Source organism: Aphelocoma coerulescens, chromosome 3 (genome assembly GCF_041296385.1).
Source record: "Aphelocoma coerulescens isolate FSJ_1873_10779 chromosome 3, UR_Acoe_1.0, whole genome shotgun sequence".
NCBI lineage: Eukaryota > Metazoa > Chordata > Aves > Passeriformes > Corvidae > Aphelocoma > Aphelocoma coerulescens.
The window spans coordinates 58,019,496-58,035,423 of NC_091016.1; the positions used below are offsets into that span (position 1 = coordinate 58,019,496).

General features: G+C 39.4%; 1 long non-coding RNA gene across 4 annotated transcripts in view; it reads right to left on the reverse strand.

Moving 5' to 3' along the window:
• LOC138108170 (uncharacterized) overlaps window positions 1-15,928 on the reverse strand; it is a 111,451-nt gene that overhangs the window by 47,649 nt on the left and 47,874 nt on the right. For all 4 annotated transcript variants that reach the window (XR_011149891.1, XR_011149890.1, XR_011149892.1 and 1 more), the window contains exon 2: window positions 1,586-1,666. This is a non-coding gene — a long non-coding RNA (uncharacterized lncRNA). The remainder of the gene's footprint in view (window positions 1-1,585; window positions 1,667-15,928) is intronic.

Genomic DNA, 15,928 nt, shown 5'->3' on the forward strand with positions numbered 1-15,928 from the left:
CTTCAGACAGGTGTTCAACACCTCCTAGTGCTGGTGGAAGGTGATGACAGCCCCTCAGTGATTCAAAGGGTGAAATTTTTGCCACCGGGTAATGAGAATGTCTAGAGGTACATCAGTGTGCATGAATTAGAACGAGTTGCTGGCATTCAGGTGGCCCCAGTCATCCTTGGTGCATCCTTTCCTTCTGTATTTGCAAGGCACCCTCAGAAGATACACAGATGTATTCCTAGTAGGGTTCAGAAATGACCCTGGTACAACATATTAATAAGAAAAGCATATACCTTCAAGAGAAGGGAATTTATCTTCTTTCCATCAACAATGACCTTGGAGTTTGGATAATCTCTCTTTGGGTTGTGTTTCTTTAAATGAGAACTTTAAGACTTTTTTTTAATTGTTGCTGTTACGAAAAGTGCAAGAAACAGCATGTCTGAAGTCTCGTATTTCCCTGAGCTGGACACAGCACTTTGCTGAGGCGAGTTCAGCGCCAGAGCTTGGTGTGGTGAGTAAGCAGAGAGGCAGCCTGCAGTCTTTAGATGCTGGACCTCTGAATGCCAACTTACAGTGTCAGGAATCTCAAAAGCAAAATATGCTGCTATTACAAGTACCTAAAACCCAAATAACACTGGCCGCATTAATTTATTGCACTATGAAGGAGTTTTATTACCACTTCTTCAGAGAGGGCTATCAGATTTTGTGTCACAGTCAAAGATAAGATCTTTAGCTCAGGAAGTCCCTTAGCTGGTCTTATCTTAGTGGTGTAACCCTTCCAATGACTCGTGTGGCTTGGTTACACTCACATTAGTCAAACAAGAGAAGAAACTTAATGTTTGGAAAACCAAAAACAAAATTGAAGAGAGGGAGATTATTGGCATGAAAATGTTCAAGAGCTCTCAGCACTTCTGAAAGTATTGTTAAGGAAAGTGGCCTTATAGATTTCCTACTTTTTAAATTATTTTTTTCATTCAAATAAAATCTTTATTCTATACAAAGATGTTTCTTCATGCCTGAGTGTTTTTTAAAAGGAAGTAAGTTTACACGTAATATTTTATATCTCCATAGCTTCTATTAACTGATACTACAGTGAGTGGATTAGGACACATACTCTAGATATTATGGATAGCATACTCTTCTTGTGAAAGTGTCTTTAAATATAGGATTTTAGCTTTGACTTAGAACATTTTTTCATAGCAAACACATGTCTTTTATTTGTCATTTTTCATGACCTTTTCTTTCAAGAATGTCTGCCTGTATGCTGACATTTTGTGTTTGTCATCCCTTAGACTTTGTAATCGCTGTATTTGCCTTCTAGTGCCACAGAGCTCATTCGTAGAGCCATTTCTTTTTATTGCTATACACTCTAAGGCTTTTCCATCATGCTCCTCCCGGTAGCATTCCATTCACTTACAGAAAAAAAATGTAAAATCTTCATTTTTGCAAGAGTGACTAAGGCATCATTGCCTTGGGTACTTTTTTCCTTTGCTGCAGAAACGAGCAACAACTATTCATGTCATGAATACATTTTATCTTTAACTTACTGGACTTTTCCAGCTTAAGACCACTCACTGGTTTTTGCCATTACACCCACCTGCTTCTTTGATGGCAATTAATGTCCCTCTTATTTCCTCATCTCTGTTCCAAAGTCAGTGACTATTTCTGTTGTTTTTTCCTGGAGAGAGGGAATGGGAGAAAATAAAGAAATATATCAAAAAGATATGTTTATGTTTTGTTGGGTTTTTTTTGTTTTGTTTTACTTATCCCTCCTTCTAAAATCTCCAGAAGTATAGTCATGCATAAAATAATTGTTTTTCCTTTGAGAAAATTTGTATTTTTGAACATTTGTGCTTCAGCATATAAGCCAGTGATCAACTGATAGGGTTAAAAAAACATTCCATACTATTTTTTACATAATTTTCTTCTACATAGTTTTTCTAATCTTACCCTGAAACAGCCAGCAGTTTTTACATTTTTACAGAACAAGACAAACTGATGTCTTATGTGAAGGGTTTCCTTGGGCATATAAAATAGAAATGTACAATGGGAAATCCCAGCATAAAATTCAATCATGCTGCTTCCTTGAGGCTTTAACATGAAAATGACCTAGAACACATTGCTTCCTAATTCAAGCTTCTAGAATCCTGTTTATCTGTCTGTTTCATGGGTATTGACCTCCTCATAGGGAATAAAAATTACTATTCAAGATATTATATCATTTAGATGCCTAATTCATGGACAAAGACCCATTGTCCTTGACACAACAGGAATCACAAGACATTCTCTCCCTCTGTAGAAGCTTGGGCGAAGTGAAAAGGCTAATAAAAGAATAAAGAAATTGTCTTTATTGATCAAAATATGCTTGGAGCATACTGTTGTCCAAAGCTTGTAGGCATTAGAGCAAAGGAAAATTTTATATTATAAGGAAGATAGGGAAAAAAAAATTAAGTGGCTTTTTGACTAATCATGGACCTTTCTTTTAGAGCATGAAGCCTGCCAGAAACACAAAGCCTCCATGTTTGAAGGCTAACAAGAGAAATGTAGGCTGGCCAGAGGCTGGTATTTTCATAAGAAATGAGAATAAGTGCATATGACCAGGATGGGCATCAGCAGTCTGACAGGAGGAAATCAAGCAGCGTGGTTCAGTTAGATAGGGAATGGAAGTGCGGGAGCACGGTGAAATCTCAGTGGTCACTGTGGGCTGGATGGGAGCAAGGCTGAGACTGCATTTCACAAAGAAATAGAGAAGGAAGTTGCAGAAGCTGACATACGAAATGAGGGCCCCACTTTAAGGAGGATGAGAAATGCATTTAATTAGAAACACAATGCAATTTTATTTTTTTTTTTTAGCTCAAATATGCGTGAAAACTTTGAGAACAGGTGAAGATGATGATGACAGTTGTCACAGGTCTAGAACATGGGAATAGAGTTTTAGCCATACTAAAAAATTTAATAAGAAGTGGCAATTTTATATCATGATCTATTAGATTAATATGGGTCACTGTTGCTTGCCAGGGCTTATTTTATTTTCTATAATGCAAGTTATGTCAGTGCAATGCAAGCTGAAGGCAAAGAAACCTATTCTTCAAGGAGCATACTTCCTAGGCAGTAGTGTTCCAGGGATTATTAGCTATGCACAGATATGACTGCTCTGATGCCTTATAGCTGACATTAGACAGATCTTCACATCAGTTCTGTCTCATTAATTATTGTACCATCAAGTATTTTTTCATTGTTAGAGTTTTATATTACATAGCTGCCCCCCTATGGTTAAGAATTAATCTCTGCCTCTGCCCAAACTAGGAATATATCATACCAGCATGCACTTTAACTCCATTCTGGTAATGCTATTAATAGGTAGGAAAATATAAATATATTTACTGTCTATTTTAAAAAATATAATAATAATGTAAATAGCATCCAGGATAAAGTACATGATCACATAATTGTTAGGGATTAAAATATCTACGACATTAGTATATCTATACTACGTTGCAGTTGCTGTATGAGGTCTTTAGAGTTATCAGGTTATATTCATTTTTGAGTCTAGATTTCTAACAAAAGAGTACCTTGAATTTTTCAGTTGGTGCAAATGCAAGGGTCAATGAATTAAAAATTCATTGTAATCCTGCAGATAAAGGAAAAAGATCAGGAAAGGTTTTGATTAAAAAAAAAAAAAGCAGATGTCTCTTGGAAATGGTCCCATTTTCATTCTTGTGAAATTAGACAACTCCAATGAGATGATAGATCTGTGAGTATCCCTGTTTTACTTTTTTTTTTTTTTTTAAGGAAGAAAAACAAAGCAATGTTCAGTTTCATGATCAATTAAAAAAATAATTTTTTGTAAATCTTGGAAGGTCCATCTGTTCAAAGGTCAAATAGCAAATCAAAATACTTAATATACAGTGTTCTGCATAAAATCATTTTTTACATGAAATATGTAGTATTTCCTCTTAAGCATTAATAGAAGTCATAAAAAAAACCCCAACCAACCAACCAAAAAACCCAAACAAAAGCCCCAAAACAAAACATCAAACCAAAACAATCAGGGCGTTGGGCAGGGAGACTTCTTGGGCAGCATTTACCATCATGAGATGATTTTTGTACATAGAAATGTGTAAAACACAATAAAAAAGTACAAGTTTTCAGAAGCAAGATTTACTAAGTATATCAGCATCTCAGTCTAGCTTTTAACCAGACAGGTTTTTCTTTTTTCAAATATTTTATAAGTGAAGCAACAGAAAGCATGATCTTTTAACTGAAAGTTGTCAAGGAATATTGAGGTCTAGAAGTCCATAGAGACAATTCAGAGGAGAAAGATAAATTTCAGCTTTGATTATACTTTATTCTAAATAAAACAAGGGCTCTGAACTGCTTAAGAAAATATAGCCCCCAAACTGCAAATTCTATTTTTTTCTAGTCTTGTAAAATTGCAAGATCTTGTAAGGGATTGGAGGAACACTACTTAAGGTAAAAGGTAAAAAAATTTTAGCTGTAGTTTAGGACTGGAAGTACACTCCAGATCCTGCAAGTTCTCATCTCCCCTTTTAACTCTAAAATTATGGTCAATTTTTGAGAATTTGATGAGACTGTTCAGAGGAATAAAGTTAAATATATGTATAAACAGTGGCAGCAGAAGAGTGAAACAGATCACAGCATTCTTTAAAACACAATACCACAAATGTAAGAAAATTGGAATTTGACATTTTCAGTAGTGTTTTCCATCAGCTTTGTTTTTGCCATGCTTTCAGAGCATGCCAGGGAAATGCAGGATTAAGAAATTTTGGTACAGTCCCTTTGCTTTACAATGTTTGGTATGGTTGTAAAGGCATTCATATTTCATCAAATTTAGGTCTTACTTTTTGAAGGATTATTTTTCATCTCTGATTTAAAAAATCAAATTTATTTAGCTTATTGAACCTCTGCTCCTGATATCACATCCAGCTGTTTACTAAAAGACCAATGTGCTTTTATTGCTGCCTATATTTTACATCTGTTTATTGTAGAATGGTAGGCAGTTAATTCCTCCCTTTCAAAAAGTATAACATTCTCAAAGCTTTTACTATAAAGTACCAATAAAATAAAGACAACAAACCAATAAAACACAATGAATAATGGTAATGCAATAAAATACAAACTACCTTTTTACTTGCTTGCATTGAGAACCAAGAACTTTAGCTAATCTTTAAATATGCACATATGAAGAAAAAAGTTTTCTGGCATACTGAGCTATGTGACAAAGAATTAATAGTGTCTTCAAAAAAAGTTATCAGACATTTTAATTTCTCAGAGTAGGCATGTATACAAATCCATATTTCCAACATCAGTTCCATAATTATGTTCTGAAATGTTTAAGAGGCAAAAGATTGTCTGCTTTTCTTTTTCCCATGCTGTTTCTCTGATGGCACTTACAACGTTCTCAGAAAACAGGAACTCGTCAAATGTTATCTTAAGCATCCATAAAATCTTGAGAAATCCGTACTATTTCTACAGCCCTGTGTTTCCTGGAAATATAAGCCATCAGACTCAACATTGTTGGAGAATGGATTTATTGGGATCAATAAAGGAGCTGTGCAAGCTATTAAGCTGAAGGATTTTTGGGCCTGAGTGCGTGAGACACTTTCTGTGGGAAAGTCTCTGTGAAAAGCAAAACAGTTCCAGCCTGAGAAATTTCAGGGAGTACCGTACTTGCAGGTGTGATATCTAGGAGTATAAGGGAGGCAAGGACAAGATTCCTTCGAACATAACAAGATTGTGGAAGACTGCCAATGTAGCCTGATTGTGTAGAAATAGAAAAATATCCTGATAAGTAAGCCCCTTAGAAGCTAACAAGCTGGTATACTATTTAAGTGCCTCGAGTCTGCTAATAAATCGGAGTTTAGTTTTCAACCATATTGGCTGCTGTCTGTTCTTCTCCCCCCGCCGGGGATCCGAGCTCCCCGTACCGCCGCGGCTTCCGACCTCTGGCTTTTTACACAACATGACAGAGACGTGTACCAGCATGCTCTTGCTGACTTCAGCAGGGACAGTGAGCCCTGCACTGGGTAATGAACTGGCCATCTCTAACCCTGTCAAGCTGGGGGGAAAAAAAAAAAAGAAAGAATGGAGAAGAAATAAGTTTTTAAAATGACCTTGTGGATGGAAAGAGGAGTGCTGTTATGAGAAAGAGGCACTGAGTCAAACCTTAATAGTATATGTTCCATTTTCTTCTATATCAGTCTGGCAAATCAGCATTTCCTCAGTTCCACATCTTTGTTATGCTACCACTTTCCCTCCAGCCATCCTTCTGGTCTATTTTAACTGGATGCCCTTCAGTGCAGGATCTCTTGGGTGCTCAAACAGCTTCCAGCTCGATGTGGGCTGGTGCTCTGCCAGAGACTCCAGGGACAAGTCTAATAAGCCACGTTTGTATTACTTGCCATTCAAATTGAGCTTTGTCCAGCCCTGCCCTGAAATAGGCAGTGAATTGGACATGATAGTTTTTATGGAATAGTAACTGAGAATTACAGATGACAAAATAAAGACAGTTGGCCAGGTCTTGTCTCTGTCACTGGAGGATGTCAGGGGTAACTCAATTAAACATAACTGAATTCCACCGAAGCGGAGGAATGGAAAATCTGAACTGATGCCTGCAAAGATGAATGCATGGCAGAGAAGCAAGGGCCCAGACTGTGTCTGAAGCAAAGATTCCTGGCAAAGTGGCTGTAAAGTTGGTTGAGAAGGGATGTTAAGTGTGAGGTGAAGGTCAAACTGAATCAGCAAACTTTTAGGGAGAACATTAAATTTCAATGAAGTGGCAAGATGAGAACAATGCACATTAGCCTGTGGAGATAGAATTGGTTGTGTTGTTTTATATGACTTGCAAGAGGTGTGTCTGAGATTATAACACTGGATCAGAAGAACACAAATAAGGTGTTTTTTCACACTACTAGAAAAATCCAATACAATCAGGCCAAATAATGTAAAAATGCTGGTAGTATATTGAGTTTATAAGTCCACATTATAGACCTCATTTCTCATGGTATCACCTCTTTACTCTATAGGCCTTTTTTTAATGGAAAACACTTCTTGTATCGCTATGCATAAACTTTCTCCTTTCAAAATTGCTTTTGAATGGCAAGCTTTCACCTGGCTCTGAGTTCACATATTATCATAGAAAGATTATTTTAAAAATATATTTCTAAACTATCAATACCTCATGGGGATGTGAAAATCAGCCATTTCAAAAGCATTGAGTGTCTTGTACCAGTCTGCCTCTGTTCAAAGAGATACACCAGCATCCGCCAGCAGTGGCACCCAGGGCAAGCTGTGCCCATATCACAAATTGCAGCATCTCAGACACCAAATGCAGCTTCTCACATGGACCTGTTGCTTCTTAAACAACAGGAAAAGGAGAATGGGGTTTCCTGAGGGACTTCAGCCTTGGTTTGTTTGTATGCTCAGGTGCAAGCAATGCTGCTGAAATGAAACCTCCATGGACAGTTCCTCCAGCCCAGAAATTACCAGGCCAGATCGGGGCACCCTGTTGGGGAGGGACTGATGATTTTCTATCTGGTCTTATGGGCTGCACTAGGCTATGGGGAAAAGATTACCTTTTCATTTATGAAGGAGGTTTTTTTGAAAGGCAACCATCTCCCATGTAAAGTTTGTTAATTTGTTTCTCTCCTTGCCTTTTTAACTAGAAACACTCCTTACTGCAAAGCTGCCATTTCAAGAGTATCTATACAGCTCCCAAACTCCTAGATTCCTCACAATGTGTAATGCTGAATGTACCAAATGCCATGAAACATTGCTTCATCAATAGCTTTCCTATGATTGTCTCCAATAGGGCTGAGCCCTCATGTCTGTGTTTGCTAGATGTTTTAATGTAAACCAGGAATTTGTTCTGTATCAGATATTTTAATGTAAATTATGGTGGCTGTTGAAGGTGCCAATTAGACTGACAAGCCTATAAGTGCAGGTCTCACTTTGCACAACTTAAGTAGTAACATGTTATTTCTGTTACTGCATTGAGGCAGCTGTCAGAAACTAATCCAGCTTGTGGGCCTCATCCCACAAGGCAGAGTACCTGCCTACCTCATATAGGAATTTAAAACCTAAGTGTCATGTTAGTAATGAAAAATGTGCTGATTGAGGAGGGGGAACATGGAGATAAGGATGACTCAGTACTACTTATCCTGAAACAAAGCAACCCCGGCTTGTCTGCTACCTGAATTTTAACAAGCACATGTTTTTTGTCTTCTTTAGGATAAGAGATTGTTTTGAAGAAGAGGAATTTTTGGTAGCTCTCTCTTAAACGAGAAGAGAGCACAAGAAAACTGGTATTACTGGCAAAGGTGAGGAAGGGGTCAACAACAGAAACAGGAGAATAGTCTAGGCAGGTATTTCACAGCAAAGAAAGAGAAAGGGCTTGTAGTGGATTATAGCTGAAGTGACAAACAGTGCTGCTAAAATTTCTTTTTAGATGGATAGTTCATTCTACCAATGAATGCAACCCCTCTGCCTTCCTCAAGACAGTACTGACAAGCCAGGAAAAGGATTGTTGCAGTAGCCTTCTCGTCATAGCATGGGAATAAGAAATATCTATTAGGGTGGAGAGGAGAGGTAGCAAATTTTCAAAAGGTTATAGAGGAAATAACGGGAAAACTTCATCTCTAGTGTAGCTTTAGGATCAAGGAGAGAATTATTGTAAAGAGGAAACTGGGAAAGAAGATGGAGTGGTTTCTGCAAAAGAAAAAACACTCTTGTCACACAAAGATTTGGAGATCTGTTTTGTGCCTGTGGTGACAAGACATCCATAAAGAGATTTGGAGATTCAGGCCAACATTGAGATGTGATGAAATAGGGAGTAATTTAAGTTAGCCAAGGTAAGCAGAGGAATTGCACTAACTACCTGTTTGCCCAGTTTCAGGGCTGCAAGTGAGTTGAAGTGATATAAACAAGAATATTGCTGCTGTTAGCCTCTTCCATGCCTAATTTGTCAACTGCAGTCATTGCTCTCCATGGCACCATCACAACCTCCACAGCAAATGACTGCAGTGTTACAGACTGAGGTGTATGTAAGGAATAAGCAGCAGAAAAAGATTAGCCCATCATTAACAATTTTGTTTCTCGGAGAGAAGAATTCCACTCAGAATTTATTTTTACATGCCCTAAGTTCTGTATTTTCAGGAAAGTTATTTTTTTTGCAGATATTAGTGAAGGTTTTATCTTTTTCTCTCAAAGACTTCTGTTTAAATGTGCGCTGTCAGTCCAGCAAGCCTAAGCTCTAGTTGAAAGTAATTTGTGTCCTCTGCAGTAAAAACGACCACCAGTTGAAGTGTAACTCTTATCTGTGAATCATGGTATGGCTCAGATAGCTTTCCCATTAGCACATTGGTTTTACAAATGAGAATCCTAAAATAGAGCTTTTTAGGCAGAAAAAATATGCCAATATAGAAGACTCGTTCAGGAAGAATTACATATAGATAGTAGCAATTTCTTCTAGGACCATAAACAAATTCTCTGCTGTAGATGTGATCAGTGCAAACACAAAACAAAGAGAAACTGCAAACCTTACATGGAAACTGCTGCCATAAAAGTCTTCAAATGCCACACTAATTCTGCCATCAGAGCAGGTAGTATGATATTTTTCAGGAGAAATTTCAGAAGTCTGTAAAGTATCTTATGGGTTTTATAGGAAGTTTATTTATTTGGAATTATGTTTGTGAATTTTCTGTGCACTTTGGTTTTCGTCCAACTATCATGTTATGAAAAAAACTTACAAAAATTTCTTACAATTACCTAATTAATTATTCTAAGAGACATACAAAGCATTTTTTCTTCAGTATATTCTCCAGTTCGTGAAAAAGGCCACTTTCAAACAGGTAAACATTTCTGCAGAGAAGCTACTGATTAGTTGTGTGCAGCTCTCTTACTCTAAGCCAACGATTTCAATGTCCTTGAAACAAATTGTCTGGCGGCTGTTTGCGATCTAGCAAGTGTGTCAGCATGAGTTACCTATATGTCAACCTTTCGCTTTGCAACCCTCTGCTGATTGTGAAAGAAGCACAAAAAAGTTCCAAGAAGTTCCAGTTCCCCCACCTAAAGTACTACAACATGTTGGTGTTTTGGATCTACAAGTCCTTGAGCTATTAAAAAAAATAAAAAAAGCTGAAATTTTATAAGGACAAATGTTTGCATGGTTTCATGTAGTTTTCCTTTGAGGAGACTGGGTGCTTCACTTTAGTAATCTTACCTAAGGTGCAGTGGGCATATTTTAAAGTGTATCCCCTATTTTCTTCATTCCTTAGAAAGTTTTAGGATCACTTGTAGTAAAACTGTGATTTTCAAAGGGTCTCCTTATACTTCAAGTGCTCAGCTCCAGCTGAAACAGGACCTGAGTGTCTAACATCTTTTCAATAGTTGTACTGGCATTTCTAATTCTAGTCCCAAGAATGACCAAATGATATGCAGGAGCTAAGAGAAGAAAGAGAAAAGCCTAGATTTTACTTCTTAAAATCAAGACCAGTTTATCTAGATACTTCTATGTAATTCTTCAAAAGGAGGTGGTAAAGTTTTTAAACTTTCTGCCCATTGACACTAAATTATGCTGTGATGAAAAGTAGGTAACATGGTTAGTGTCACACTAAAGTCTGTTTCTCAGAAAGACAGGAATGACAAAAGTTAACAGAGATCACATAAGAACTATTGTTCTATTGAGTAAGATAGTTTCATAGTGCTAGTTTCCTAGGGTAATTGCTGTGTTATATTTCATTTTGAAGGCTGAAGTTCTGAAAATTTTGAAAATCCTCAGCCAATTTGAATGGAACTATTTATGTTCTGAATCCTAAAAAACACAGTGAAATCAGTGAGAACCTCTTCATTTCTGTGTTTCTTTGTTGGTCTATGTAAGTTTCTCTTTGCAGAAGGCATTGTAGACACTACATAATCTCTTCACAGACAGTAGATTCAGGGCACTGCTTCCTGTCAGCAAAGTTTCCTTGGCTCATCAGGTGAGATGATGACAGGCTGGTGTATTTGGTTTGTGTGGAAAGGTTTTGGTAACGGGGGGGTTACAGGAGTGACTTCTGTGAGAAGCTTCCAGAAGCTTCCTCTATGTCCAGTGAAGCCAGTGCCACCCGGTTCCAAGACAGACCTGCCACTGGCCAGGGCTGAGCCCATGGTGGCAGCACAGCTGGGACAAGGTATTTAAGGAGAAAGAAGTTACTGCACAGAGCAATTGCAGCTGGAGAAGAGATGAGTGAGGGTCTGTTAGAGGACCAGCCCTGCAGGCACCAAAGCCAGTGTAGAAGGAGGGGCAGGAGGTGCTCCAGACACCAAAGCTGAGATTCCCCTACAGCCTGTGGTGCAGACTGTGGTCATGCACGCTGTCACCCTGCAGCCCATAGAGGACTATAGTGAGGCAGAGATCCACCTGAACTCCTAGGAGGACCCCATGCCAGGGCAGGTGGATGCCCAAAGGAGGCTGTGGCTCCTTGGGAAGCCTCTATTGGAGCAGGTTCCTGGCAGGATCTATGGCACCATGGAGAGAGGAGCCCACACTGGAGCAGGTTTTCTGACAGGACTTGTGACCCTGCAGGGGACCCACTCTGGAGCAGTTCACAATGAACTGCAGCCTATGGTAAGGACTCATGCTAGAAAAGTTCATGGAAGACTGTATCCCTATATGCCATGGGAGTGACTTCATAGTGGAGCAGAGAAGAGTGTGAGGAGTCCTTCCCATGAGGAGAAAAGAGCAGCAGAAATAATAAGTGATGAAGTGACCGTAAGCCCCATTCCCCTGTGCTGCAAGTGGGGGTAGGAGGTGGAGAGAATTGGGAGTGAATTTGAGTCTGGGAAGAAGGCAGGGGTGAGAGAAAGGTGTTTTTAAGATTTGATTTTATTTCTCATTATCCTACTCTGATTCAATTGGTAATAAATTAATTCTTTACCTAAGTCAGGTCTGTTTACCTGTGATGGTAATTGCTGTGTGATCTCTCCTGTCCTTATCTCAAACCACGAGTATTTTGTTGTATTTTTTCTCTCCTCTGTCCAGCTGAGGAGGGAGCGCAATAGAATGTCTTTGGCTGGCACCTGGCATCCAGCCAGGGTCAGCCCAGCACAGCTGAATTTCCCACATGCCCATAGTGGACCAGTATTACACTCGGGGCACCTCATGATAGAAAACAGACCTCTGACCTGAATAAGAAGAGTTCACTGAAATCATGCATCAACAATGGTACCCTACTCCATCTGATAGATATATATATAAACCCAATCCAATGAGATAACATGCTTCTTTGATATGACACCACCAGTGAAGCAGCACATAAAGGAGTCACAATAACAGGGTGAAGTATAATTACTGTTGCTGAGGTTTTGTCAAGCATCATACTGGGAGAGCGTGTGTGTTGTGTTGCCTCACTCTATGCAGGGCCCTCCCAGGACTGAGTATTATTTCTCATGGCATGAAAAGATGTGATCTTCACAAGTAAATAGCAGGTGATTTTCTGCCAGCTCACTGGCAAGCATAACTTCTCCTCCATGAACTTTGGATTCTTCCTGTGAAGCTGTGTCCTTACTAAGGATTACATTGGATGTGGCAGTACTGACCACAAAGCTCCTCCTGTAATATATGCAAAGCTGAAAACATACTCAGTCCCTTTGGGGTGTTTTCTACAGCAGATAGAAGGAGCTTGATTTTTTCCAGATTTTATCCTCCTTTTTTTACCTGGAGCTCTTTTTCCCAGAGCATTTCTTTCCTCTGGCTGCATGAGAGTACCCATTCTGCATGGATACCTCTGTGACCCTATGAAAAGGTGAGTGTAAAATGGACAACCAGAAATTCTATTTAAAGATCAGTGGCAAGGAATAAAATGGAAGTAACAGAACTGGCCAGAAGGCACTGACATTAGACGGGAATCTTAATATTCCTCCTTCCTCATCTCGCTGATGTTTTAAAGTCTTGGAAATTATCCTTCAGGGTAAGTTTAATGTGCAGAAAGTAAAGACTTATCCACATGACCCTCATTAGCATTTATGGGGAGTTGTTTTGACTAATGGTCTGGGAACCTTGCTGCTGGAGCTTGCAAAGTCTAGCAGTGGAGCACAATTTATGTATTACAAGTCCAAGGATGGCAAAAGCTTCTTGCTGTCTTTCACAGGAAAGAATGTTGAAGGATAGGTATGCAGGACAAAGCTTGCCTGGAGTTACTGCTGAAGGAGCCATTGTAACTCTGACTTTATTTTTTTTCTGAAGAGCAGATGACAAATCACCCGACATTCAGAAGGCAATGGACATTTCCTAGCTAGTCCTGCTGAAGATGCATCTGCAGTTCATATAAACCCTCTTTGAGGTAACTACAATGAATAAACACTAACAGTAATAATAAACATCATGCAGGACATGGAGATCTACTGGGTAAGGCCTTGGCACTGAGGCTTGCTCTGAGCTCCACTCCATCCTGTCAGCACTGCTGCCTTCTAGGCAGTCAGTTCAGCTTGGCCTCAGGGAAAAAAGCAGGCAGAGAAAACTACAAGGTCAGCTCAGGGCAAATGCTGGATAGAAAAAGCAGAAAGACCTACCAGAAACAGCATCTTCTAATGTGGAGGCAGAGCTCTTTGGCCTTTGAGAAATAAAGGAAAAGCTGCCTGAACGCAACCCCAGTTGCCCCTCTCCCTGGCAGGATCTGTGCAGGCACTGACTGCATTGCCACCACCACAAAGATCTGGAAGGGAGCCCTCAGCACAGCCTTGACACTGCTCCAGGGAGGGGATAACCATGGGCCGGTTGACAGTGCAGGGCTCTCACTCAGCACCACTGCTCTTCACACCTTTTAACTAACTTCCTTTACTCTCAAGGATTATTTTTTATGAGCTGAGCACAAGTACATGTGGACTTGAGGTTTATAAGGTTTTGTACAGAGAAATAGACTGCCTTCTTGATTTGCATTCTGCTGTAGCAACAGCCTCTCACTTTGCAGTGGATGAGAACAGAAGATCAAAAGTCTATTTTAAGACCGTCTGGAATTCACTCTACAGATGTTGCTCTTTACATGATGCTTTCAAATTAAATCAATTTATTTTTAATTTCACACACATACTACGTTGTTTCTAGAGCTTGCAAGTCACAACTCCAGCTGAACATAAAACCTCAAATCTGTATTGAGGAAAAGAAACCTTATTTAGTTTTTAATTTTAAAAAGTAGATCCCCTACAACAGACAGCTTGCAGAACAGTTTTTCTGACTAAACCTTGTTAACACACATGCTTGCCTAATGAGAATTTAATAGGTGTAGAAGATACAGTACTGTACCTTGATTCACAATCAGTAACCAGGATAAAACTTTCCAGACTGTTTCCCTGAACTAGATAGTTCCAGATATTTCAGGAGTCCCCATGGACATCCAAAAGTTATCCATGAAAACAAGTGACACTTTGAGATTTGAATTTGAGATTATTTGCTGTGCTTGCATATGTAGCTCTCAGTGGATGAAATTTAGTTAAAATGTCATAGCGTTATTAGGATTTTTGTTTTTAAGAGTGTCTCTTAAACACCAACAAATAGCCATCTGCTTTGCAAACTCTTAATTTTTAGTGTCCCATGTGCTTGTGACTCCTCAAAACTTCGGCAATTTTTCCTCAGGCATTTAAATACTAATTTATTTAATGTTGACTCATTCCACTTAATACATTGAATTAAGAGAATATTGCAAAGTCACCTTCACATAAAATGCAAATAAAAACATTCCAAGGGACAGGAATGTGCCTCCCCTAGCTGCCCCTTTAGATTTGAACAGTTGGGTAGGATGTGAATCCTTGAGATGTCATGGTTTGCCATTTGACTGAAAGAAGAGTATTTGCAATTTGGTACATGACACTGCAAGAAATGATACTTAGCTGCAAGGTGGCAAAGGAGGGAAACTGAGGACTCTGCAAGCAGCTGTGTAGTGGGAGCAAGCAGGGGGACCAGCCCACACCCTCACATGGAAGCAGCAGCAGCAGCTCCTCACAGGCAAAGGAAGATGCCGGCTGGCTCACTGGCCAGACTGCCCTGGGCTACTAGGACAGCCTTCAAAGCCCCATTTTTACCAGTTGCTGCTGGCTATATGACTGGTTGGAAAATTTCTGACAGAATAATGTTTCCACTAAAGAGACAGTTCTATTAAAATTGACACATTTCAAAAAAAGAATGACAGAGTTAATTCATTTGGACTTCTCCCATTTGAAAAATGAGGCTTTTCATTTCAATTCTCTGCCATGAAAACAGAGAATCTCAACTTCTACCATTTTGATTTACTGTGCATTTAAATACTAAATGAGTTGCTATATATACATAATATAGATAGCTAGCATTCTGACGTTACAGTGACCTAGTGATTTAGCTTTATAAAAAAGGCTTCACAATGCAACCCTTTTGCTAGCAGATTCTACAGTCTATTCATATGAAGTTTGAAAGATGAGGCTTTAAAAAACAAAAAGAGAAATCAGATTCCCCTATGCAATGCAGCTAGTCAGGTTCCTGTGCACCTGAGCATGGGAACCACTGACCCAAGCTGTCATGTACTGCAGGGCAGATGCTTGGAGGAGGCTCCTGATTTCCATGGGCTTGATCACTGTCCCCAGCTACTCTGAGAAGCCAACATGACTATTGCTTTCTTTCCTCTCCACTTGAATCTGTCAGTATGCTCCACTCTGATGGAAAGCCAGGGCATGCAGAACTGACCACAGCTGCTCATCAACCAGCCCCCATGTACTCCTACCTCCTCTGGCTTTCCAATTGGGATGCAGCCATTTAGTTAGTGGCTGGCCAGACATAGCTGTTAGAAATGTGATAACACAGCAAGGCTGCAGGACCCAGCAATGTGGGTGTAATTGAACAATTATGAGTGAGGTTTAGGACATTTCCTGGGGAGCTGCTAACCAGCTGGGAGGAGTTAATGGCCCACAATGTGCT